At 38.3% G+C, this 9,024-nt stretch overlaps 1 pseudogene; it reads left to right on the plus strand.

Annotated features, from left to right (window-relative positions):
• Nucleotides 1–2,954: 2,954 nt before the first annotated feature.
• On the plus strand, nucleotides 2,955–4,847 carry LOC102969033 (annotated as a pseudogene).
• Nucleotides 4,848–9,024: the final 4,177 nt, after the last annotated feature.

A 9,024-nucleotide genomic window follows, 5' to 3' on the forward strand; every position in this document is an offset into this window, starting at 1 on the left:
AGATGTCTATCCATGGCAAGAGGACACCCCAAGCCACCTAGTTATTTAAAGTGATGGTGGAGAAAACCAAGTCTTCATGATGAAGAAATGTAATATAAGATCTTCAGTTGGATACTGAAATAGAAAAGGGACATTAATAGAAAAACTAGAGAAACCCTTTAAGTTTCTAATTAAGTTAGCAGTATTGGACCACTGTGAATTCTTTAGTTTTGATTATTTACTGCAGTAATAAAAGGTTTTTTTTTAATGTTTATTTATTTTTGACAGAGAGAGAGAGAGACAGAGCATGAGCGGGGAAGGGGCAGAGAGACAGAGGGAGACACAGAATCTGAAACAGGCTCCAGGCTCTGAGCTGTCAGCACAGAGCCCGATGCGGGGCTCGAACTCACAGATGGCGAGATCATGACCTGAGCTGGAGTCGGACACTCAGTCGACTGAGCCACCCAGGTGCCCCTAAAAGGTTTTAACATTAGGAAAAGCTAAGAGAAACACATACATGTGAACATCTTTGTAACTCTTCTATAAATTTAAATTTATTTCAAAACATAATGTTTTTAAAAGTTAACTTGGGGAGCTTGGGAAGATGGCAGAGTAGGAAGACCTTGAGCTTACCCCACTCCACGTTACAACTAGATATCATCCACATCCAAGTCAATAAAGATCTTCAGATCTGGAGGATGATCTGAAGACAGGAAGAACAAACTGCAAAACTAAAAAAAAAAGAGAAGCTTCATCTGAAATGTTGGGAAGGTCAGAAAGGTGGAGGGAAGCTGCCCCCAGGAGGGAGGGGTTTGTGCAAGCAAAGAAGGCAGAGAAACAGGCCCTCCCACTAGGGAGCTCACACCTGCAAGACTAATCCCCCATAACATTTGGCTTTAAAAAACAAAAGGGCTGAATTCCTTGAGTTTGTAAAATCAGTGGGACTTGGAGCCTGGAGCTTTAAAAGTCAGCTGACTCAGCACTGGGCAAGCCTGGAGGGTGAATGATAGCTGGGTCACCACCCTTAAAGAGACAGCAGCCTGCTTGGAGAGGCAACATAAAAACAGCAGTTTGCACAAAGCCAGGGGGAAACAGGAGACAAATTTGTTCATACTGATTTTGGACCATGTTGGGAGACTTTTCCAAAAACAAGGGAGATAAAAGGTGTCATTTTCCTTCCCTGCCTCCAGCATTAATACAGAAACATCTGCAAGAGGTGGTGCTGCACAGACACTTGCTACCTAACCTGCTAGCAGTGTGCCATGCCTACAACTTCTCCTGAGGACTTTTCCACTCCAAGCCTGCTTGCCTTAGCTCTGGGCTCAGAGCAAATTTTGTTAAAGGTATTCATGTACTGTGCCCAGCCACAGGATGCACAGCTGCTGCAATTCAGCACACCCAACCACCATACATAGCCCAGCTGTACACCCCCAGCCACCTTCATGCACCTGGCCCAGCTATGCCCTGTCATCATTGTGCACCATGCCCAGCCTCAAACCCCAAGCCACCTAGGCACACAGCCCCCAACCACCACAGCCCTTTGGGTGATCCATCATAGGAATAGTGGCCCAGCACAAATTTTGCTAACATAGTCGCCTGCCTCACAAAATCCCCTGGTGTGCACACAACCTTAGAGTTGGCCTGCCTTGGTCCCACTAACACCACAGGTAACTAACACAGCCCACAAAAAGCACAGAGTCAGTTGTAGACAATTGCACTGAAAGGAAAAGTGACTCAGAAACAACAGCAGGACATTAGCAACACACATAGGATATATGCTACTGAAAAGCCAGGTTTTGGTGAATAGGGGACACTGCACTGCAGGGCACTCCAGGATCTTTTCTTCATAAAGTCACTACTTTCAAGAGCAAAAGACATAGATGACTTTCTTAACACAGAGAAACAGACACAGAAAGCCAGACAAAAATAAGAGACAGAGAAATTTACCCCAAATGAAAGAACAGGACAAGGCCATAGCCAGAGATCTAAGTGAAACATATATAAGTAACATGCCCGATGAAGAATTTAAAGCAACAATCATAAGGAAACTCACTAGACTTGAGAAAAAAGTGGAACACATGAAAGAGACCCTTAACACAGAGATAAGGAATAATGTAGCTTAGATAAAAGGCTCAAAAAACAGTGAAAAACACATTTGATGGAATGAACAGCAGGATAGAAGGAGCAGAGAAATGAATTAGTGAACTAGACACAGAGTAATGGAAAGTGATCAAGGTGAACAAAAGAGAGAAAAAAAGAATTATGCAAAATAAGAATGGACTTGGGGAACTCAGTGACTCACTCAGATGTAACAATATATGTATTATAGGAGTCCCAGAAGAAGAAGAGAGAAAAAGGAACTGAAAATTTAGTTTAAGAAATAATATCTGAAAACTTGCCTAACCTGGGGAAGGAAACAGACATCCAGATCCAGAAGGCACAGAGAACTCCCATCAAAATCAACAAAAGCAAATCTACACCAAGACATTTTAATTAAGGTGTCAAAATATAATGATAAAGAAAAAAAATTAAAGCATAAATACAAAAGAAGACAGTAACTTAGAAGGGAAATCTATAAGGGTAGCGGGAGATTTTTCAACAGAAATTTGCCAAGCCAGAAGGGAATGCCATGATATATTCAGAGTGCTAAATGGGAAAAAACTACAGCCGAGAATACTCTATCTAGAAAGTCTGTCATTCAGAATAGGAGAGACAAAGAATTTTCCAGAGAAATAAAACCTAAAGGAGTTCTTGACCACTAAACCAGCCCAGCAAAAAATAATAAAGAGGATACTTTGAGTTGAAAGGAGACACCAAAAGTGACAGTATGAAGTTAGATAACACAAAAACAATAAAAATGAATGTTTCTGTAAAATAAGTCAAGGAACTCACAAAATAAAAGAATGGAAAATATGACACCATAGGAAAAGCTAGAAGGAGAAGGATGTAGAGAGAACAAGAAGGAAGAACAGAAAATGACATCCACGGATTATAGTACCTACAGCCAAGCTGCAGCCCAGCAGGGCTACGGTGCTTAAACTGCCCAGCTCACCCAATATATATACTGACTGCTGAAACATATGGGCAGTAAAGTTATGGAACCTATGGACAGCTCGCTGATGTCATCTATACCCAGGCTCAGACTACTGTGACATATGCCAGACCACATATGCAACTTCTTATGGACAGTGTCCCACTGGTTATATTACTCCAACTGCCCCCCCAGGCATAGTCAGCCTGTCCAGGGTTATGGCACTGGTGTTTAGGATAACACCTCTGTTATGGTCACTACCACCCAGACCTTCTATGCAGCTCAGTCTGCATATGGCACTCAGCCTGCTTACCCAGCCTATGAGCAGCAGCCAGAAACCACACTTGCAGGATTGTAGCAAACCTGCTAAAACTAGTCAACCTCAATATAGCACAACCATCCCAGCCTAGGATATGAACAGAGAAGCTACAGTTATCCCAGGTACCTGGGAGCTACCCAGGCAGCCAGTCATGGCACCACCATCTTATCCTCCTACCAGATATTCCTCTACACAGCCAGCTAGTTATGAGAATAGCAGTTACTCTCAGCAGAACACGTATGGGCTGCAAGCAGATATGGAAAGCAGGGTAGCTATGGTCAACAAAGCAGCTGTGGGCATCAGTCAGCCACTAGTTAACTACTGCTAAACTGGACCCTACAGTCAGTCTTAAAGTCAATATAGCCAACAGACCATCAGCTAAGGGCAGCAGAGTTCATTTCAATAGTACCACCCCAGTAGCATGGGTGTTTATAGGCAGGAGCCTGGAGAGTTTTCTGGACCAGGAGAGAACCAGACCATGAGTGGCCCTGATAGCTAGGGCAGGGTAAGAGAGTGATTTGATTATGGAGGCATGAGCAGAGGCAGACAGAGAAGAGAACATGGTGGAATGAATGTGCTGGACAGCAAGATGTCTTCAAAAAGCCTATGGACCCATGGAGGAAGGACAAGACCTTGATCTAGGCCCACTAGTAGATACAGATGTAGACTCTGATAATAGTGCAATTTTTCTGCAAGTTTTAAATGACAATGTGACTCTAGATGATCTGGCAAACTTATTTAAGTAGGTGTGGAGTTGTTAAGATGAATAAGGAAACCAGACAACCCATGATCCATATCTACTTGGACAAGGAAACAGGAAAGCCCAAAGCAATGCTACAGTATCCTACAAAGACCCACCAACTAGTGAGGAAATGTAAGGTTTCTCTTGCTCAGCAGAAACCTCCCATGAACAGCATGCAGGGTGGCATGCCTCTCTTGAGGGTAGAGGGACGCTGCTGCCACTCTGGGGAGGTCCGCAGGGCCCAGAAGGTCCTGAGGGCCCCATGGATAGCATGGGAGGCTGTGGAAGAAACAGAGGTGGCTTTCCTCCAAGAAGGCCCCAGGATTCTCAGACCCATCCAGAGGAGGAAACGTCCAGCACCATGCTGGAGACTGGCAGTTTTCCAATCTGGATGTAAAAACCAGAACATTACCTGGAGAACAGGATTCAACCAATGTAAGGTCCTAAAGACTGAAGGCTTCCTTCTACCATCCTTTCCACTTCCAGGTAGCAACCATGGCACAGGCAGCCCTGGTGGCATGACTGGGAGGAATATGTGGCTTCATTGACCATGGTGGTCCAGGTGGAATGTTCAGAGGTGGCCAAGATGGCCAGGACATGGACTGAAGTGGGTTTGGTGCAGGAACATGAGGTGGCCCTGGTGGACCCATGGACCTTTGCTGGAACAGATGTGAAGAAGAAGAGGTGGGCATGGAGGACCTGGAAAAATGGAAAAAGGCAAGCAATATCAGAAACACAGAAACAGACCCTACAGAGACCCTGCAGAGCTGCATTGACTGTAAGACTTATTTTTTTAAACAGAAAATGTTTTAAATTTATGATGGCCACAACATTATGATTATCCTTGTCTATACTTTAGTATTTTTCACCATTTGTGAAGAAACATTAAAGTAAGTTAAATAATAGTATGCAAAGTTTCCCCCCCTTCTTTTAAAGATAGTTGTTTAAGACTAAACAATGGGAACCCCCTGTGAGCATGCTCAGTATCATTGTGGAGAACCAAGAGGGCATCTAACTGTAACAATGTTAATGGTTGTCGTGTTTTTTTTTTACATAAAATTCCAAACGTTCATTAAAAAAAATATGATAACATACACCTAAAACATGCAGAGAAGAAGAATAAATAGGTTCAAACTTAAATGACCATTAATGTAGACTGCTATGTGCAGAAGAAGCTATATACAAATCTAATGGTGCCCAGAAACCAAAGCCACTAATAAATATGCAAAGAATAAACAGAAAGAAATCCAAATATATCACTAAAGAAAACCAGGAAACAAAAACAAAGAATCTAAGAAAATCTTCAGCAGCAATTACAACACAAACAACAAAATGTAAATAAGCACATATCTATCAATACTTTAAATGTAAATGAACTAAAAGCTCCAATCAAAAGACATAGGGTGATAGATTACATGCAAAAACAAGAGCCATCTATATAGTACCTATAAGATACTCATTTTAGACCTAAAGACACTTGCAAATTGCAAGCGAGGGGATGGACAAATATCTATCATGCAAATAGATGTCAAAAGAAAGCCAGAGTAGCAATATTTATATCAGATAAAAAGATAATTTAAAACAAACAGTGTAACAAAAGACAAAGAAAAATATTATATGATAATAAGGGGGATAATCCAACAAGAAATATAACAATTATAAACATTTTTGCTCCAGTATAGGAGAATCCAAATACATAAAACATCTCATAATAAACATAATGGAACTGACTGATAATAATACAATAATGGGCTGGTCATCTAAACAAAATTAATAAGAAAACAATGGCTTTGAATTAAATAATGGAACAGATGGACATAAGAGATATATTACGAACATCACATTCTAAAACAGCAAAATTCACATACTTTTCAAACTTCTCAATTCTCCATAATTGATCACATATTAATCCATAAAGCAAGTCTTAATGAATTCAAGAAAATCAAAGTCATACCATGCATCTTTTCTGACCAAAGTGCTATGAAACTAGAAGTCAATCACAAGAAAAGATCTGGAAAGACCACAAATACGTGGAGGCTAAATAACATGCTATTAAACATTGAAATAACATACTACTAAACAAATGAAAACGAAAATATGAAAATACCATGGTCGAAGACCTTTGGGATGCATCAAAAGTGGTTCTAAGAGGGGAGTGTATAGCAATAAAGGCCTACATCAAGAAGCAAGAAAAATACCAAATAAATAACCTAACCTTACACCTAAAGAAGGTCGTAAAAAAACAACAAACAAAATGTAAAACAAGCAGAAGGAAATAGTAAATATTACAGCAGAAATAAATGATACCGAAAATAAATACAATAGAACACATCAATGAAACCAGGAGTGAGTTCTTTGAAAGTAAAATTGATAAACCTCTAGCTAGACATATCAAGAAAAGAAGAGAGAAGAATCAAATAAATAAAATCACAATGACAAAAGAGAAATAACAACTAAACCTACAGAAATACAAACAATTGTAAGTGAATATTATGAAAAACAATATGCCAACAAATTGTACAAACAGAAGAAATGTACCAATTCCTAGAAACATATCAACTACCAAAACTGAAACAGGAATAAATAGAAAATTTCAACAAACAATAACCAGCAAATAAATTGAATCAATAATCAAAAAAAGTCCCAAAAGATAAAAGTCCAGGAACAGATGGCTTCACAGGGAAATTCAACCAAACATTTAGATAAGAGTTAATAGTTATTCTTCTCAAACTATTCCAAAAAAAAAAGCAAAAAGGAAGAAAAACTTCCAAATTCATTCTAGCAGGCCACTATTTTTCTGATACCAAAACCGGATAAATACACTAGTAAAAAAGAGAACTACATGACAATATCTATGGTTAACTTAGATCAATAATCCTTAATATATACTATCAAACTGAATCCAAAAATATGTTACAAAAGTCATTCACCACAATCAAGTGGGATTTATTCCTGGGTTGCAAGTGTGGTTCCATATTCAAAAATCAATCAGTGTGAAACATCAAATCAACAAGAGAAAGGATAAGAACCATGCGATCATTTTAACAGATGCAAAAAAAGCATTTGACAAAGTACAACATCCATTCGTATGAAAACCCTCAACAAAGTAGATTCAGAGAGAAATTACCTCAACATAATAAAGGACATATATGAAAAACCCACAGTGAACATCAAACTCAATGGGGAAAAACTGAGAGCTGTACCCCTAAGGTCAGGAACAAGACAAGTATGTCCAATCTCATCACTTTTATTCAACACAGTACTGGACAACAGAATGAAATAAACACAGACAACAAAATGAAATAAAAAGCATCCAAATTGGTAAGGAACAAGTAAAACTCTCACTATTTGCATATGACCTGATACTATATGTAGAAAACGTGAAAGACTGCAACAAAAAAACATTTTTGAACTGCTAAAGAAATTGGATAAATTCACTGTATAGAAAATTAATGTGCAGAAGTCTGTTGCATTTCTATACACTAATAATGAAAGAACACAAACAGAATTTAAGAAAACAATCCCATTTACACTATTCACAACAGTAAATTCAAATGGACTAAAGATCTAAATATGAGTCCTGGAACCATAAAAACCCTAGAGAAGAACCTAGGTAGTAACCTTCTTGACATCAGCAGTATAAACTTCTTTCTAGATATGCCTCCTGAGGCAAGGGGAAGAATAGCAAAACAAAACAAAACAAAACAAAACAAAAACTATTGGGACTTCATCAAAATAAAAAGCTTCTGCACAGTGATGGAAACAATTAACAAAACTAAAAGGTATCCTATGGAATGGGAGAAGATATGTGTAAATGGCATACCTGAAAAAGGGTTAGTATCCAAAATATAGAAAGAACTTATAAAACTCCTCACGCAAAAACTAAAAAATCCAGTTAAAGAATGGGCAGAAGACATGAATAGACATTTTTGCAAAGAAGATACACAGATAACCAACAGACACATGAAAAGATTCTCAACATCACTGATCATCAGGGAAATACAAATCAAACCTATAATATCATTTCACACCTTCCAAAATGAATAAAATTAACAAGAAACAACAGGTTTTGGTGAGCATGTGGAGAAAAGTGAACCCTCTTACACTGTTGGTGGAATGCAAACTGATACAGCCTCTCTGGAAAATAGTGTGGATGTTGCCCAAAAAGTTAAATATAGTACTAACCTATGATCCAGCATTTGCATTAGTAGGTACTACCAAAAGAATACAAAAACACTAATTTGAAGGGATACATGCACATTGATGTTTATAGCACCATTATCTACAAAAGCCAAATTATGGAAATAGCCCAAATGTACATCAATTGATGAATGGATAAAGAAGTGGCATAGATATAGGTAGATATAGATATAGATATTATGAGTAATAGTATATATTACTCATGCTACATTTTCTTTATTCATTCATCAATCCATGGACACTTGAGCTGTTTCCATAATTTGGCTTCTGTATATGCATGTATATGTATATGCATATATACAATGAAATATTATTCAGCCATAAAAAGGAATGAAATTTTGAAATTTGCAAGGGCATGAATGGAGTTAGAGAGTATAATGCTAAGTAAAATAAATCAGTCAATTACCATATGAATCCACTCATTTGTGGAATTTAAGAAATGAGCAAAGGGAAAAAGAGAGAAAGAAAACAAGTAACAGACTCTTAATTATAGAGAACAAAGAAAAGGTTCATGAGAGGGCAGGTGGGTAGGGGTATTGGTCAAATAGGTGATGAGGATTAAGGAGTGCATGTGTCATGATGACCACCAGGTGATAGGGATTTATTGAATCACTATACTGAAACTAATAAAATTGAAACTAATAAAACTGCATTTTAACCAGCTGTAATTTAAATTAAAATTTTAAAAAACAAGTAGAAAAGGAGGGAATGGATGAAATAGATAATGGGTAATAAGAGTACACTTATCTTGAT

Source organism: Panthera tigris, chromosome X (genome assembly GCF_018350195.1).
Source record: "Panthera tigris isolate Pti1 chromosome X, P.tigris_Pti1_mat1.1, whole genome shotgun sequence".
Classification (NCBI taxonomy): Eukaryota; Metazoa; Chordata; class Mammalia; order Carnivora; family Felidae; genus Panthera; species Panthera tigris.